This window comes from Lynx canadensis, chromosome F2 (assembly GCF_007474595.2).
Source record: "Lynx canadensis isolate LIC74 chromosome F2, mLynCan4.pri.v2, whole genome shotgun sequence".
NCBI lineage: Eukaryota > Metazoa > Chordata > Mammalia > Carnivora > Felidae > Lynx > Lynx canadensis.
This window is the reverse complement of record NC_044320.2, coordinates 16,555,964-16,557,875: the sequence shown is the minus strand read 5'-3', so window position 1 is coordinate 16,557,875 and position 1,912 is coordinate 16,555,964. Positions and strand designations below refer to the sequence as shown.

General features: G+C 45.3%; 1 non-coding gene across 1 annotated transcript; it reads right to left on the bottom strand.

The window, feature by feature from the left end:
* Positions 1–277: 277 nt before the first annotated feature.
* Positions 278–362, bottom strand: TRNAL-UAG. The gene has a single exon. It is a non-coding gene; the product is annotated as a tRNA-Leu (tRNA).
* Positions 363–1,912: the final 1,550 nt, after the last annotated feature.

Here is a 1,912-nt window from a genome sequence, read left to right as displayed (position 1 = left end):
CTCCAAGCTGCCAGCACAGAGCCCAACACGGGGCTTGAACTCACGAACCGCGAGATCATGACCTGAGCCTAAGTCGGGCGCTCAACCGACTGAGCCACCCAGGCGCCCCAAACTAACACCATTTTTTAAAAAAAAAATTTAATGTTTATTTATTTTTGAGAGAGAGAGAGAGAGAGAGAGAGAGAGACAGACAAAGTGTGAGTGAGGGAGGGGTAGAGAGAGAGAGAGGGAGACACAGAATCCGAAGCAGGCTGCAGGCTCTGAGCTGTCAGCACAGTGCCCGACGCGGGGCTCGAACTCACGAACCACAAGATCATGACCCGAGCCTAAGTCGGGCGCTCAACCGACTGAGCTACCCAGGCGCCCCAAACTAACACCATTTTTAAAGAGATGGTTCTTTTCCCATTAAGTGGTATTGACAACCTTGTCAAAGATCATCAAATATAATTTTTTATTGATGGAAACATGATAAAGTCACAGACTTATTCTTTGTAAGGCAGGTTTGGGGATATATAATGAGTTTTTGAGTGAGGTAGAAAGGCCAAAATAAAAATACAAAAATGTGAATAAAACCATGAAACTATTGGATGGGGACTTAGTAACACTTTTTCTTAAGATGTCATCAATGCCAAGGGGTAGGCGTTGATTGACTAATTAGTTCACCACATAAGTGATTATTGAGTGTCTACTATAGAGGCACTAACCAGGCCAAAAGAATACAGGTGTGTATAAGAGACAAGTCCCGACTGGGGTACTTGGGTGACTCAGTCGGTTGAGCATCCAACTCTTGGTTTCGGCTCAGGTCATAATCTCATGGCATCATGGATTCAAGCCCCGCATCAGGCCCTGCACTGACAGCACAGAGCTTGATTGGGATTCTTTCTCCCTCTCTTTCTGCCCCTCCCCCAGTCATGCTGTCTCTGTCTCTCTCAAATAAGTAAACTTAAAAAAAAAAGACAGGTTCCTGCTATGTGTGTTTCTGTGTAGAATCCTATTTTCTGTTAGCAGCATCAACAAAAATATGTATTTCTGCCCTTCCTCTGCTAGGAGTTCAGAGAGGCATAAGGGACTGTGAGATGCTTTCCATGTCCTCAAGGACCCATGTGTGCCATGGCCCCAGAGACCCTTTGTGTCCTCTGTTCTTTGCTAAGGGCTAATACCTGATGAGATGGACACTTCATAGCTTAGAGAATGAAAGGGATGAGGCCTTAAAGACTGAGGCTTATGTCTGGTGCCTGAAGGAGTCAGTGTTCCCTCTGAAGCTGCTCTCTGTAGGACTGTCCCTCAGTGCCTCCCCAAGGGCATTCCACTTTGGTTGAAACCAAAGGTTTTGTCCTTTCAGTAACCTGAGTGCTCCATTCAAGAAGCACAGAAAATAGGGTATAAAGAGATACTGTTTTTGCAAGCCACTGAGATATTCTATAGCACCTTCATTTGGGCTGAACAATGGCAATTGTGTAGGAGTGCAGGTAATGCTTTGTTTTGCTATGACTTGCCTGGGTGTTTTACTTCTGCCTGATGGAGTGGGCACACATGTGTGACTGGAGTATCTTTTGCATTGACTGTTCTCTCAGTACTTTCCCAGCTCTGTTTGAAGGCTTTTTTTTTTTTTTTTTTTTTTTATTTTTTTTTTTCAACGTTTATTTATTTTTGGGACAGAGAGAGACAGAGCATGAACGGGGGAGGGGCAGAGAGAGAAGGAGACACAGAATCGGAAACAGGCTCCAGGCTCTGAGCCATCAGCCCAGAGCCCGACGCGGGGCTCGAACTCACAGACTGCGAGATCGTGACCTGGCTGAAGTCGGACGCTTAACCGACTGCGCCACCCAGGCACCCCTGTTTGAAGGCTTTTTAATTATCATTGGCAAGGCTTATCGAATTTATATAAGAATCCCAGCTTGTAATATTTATT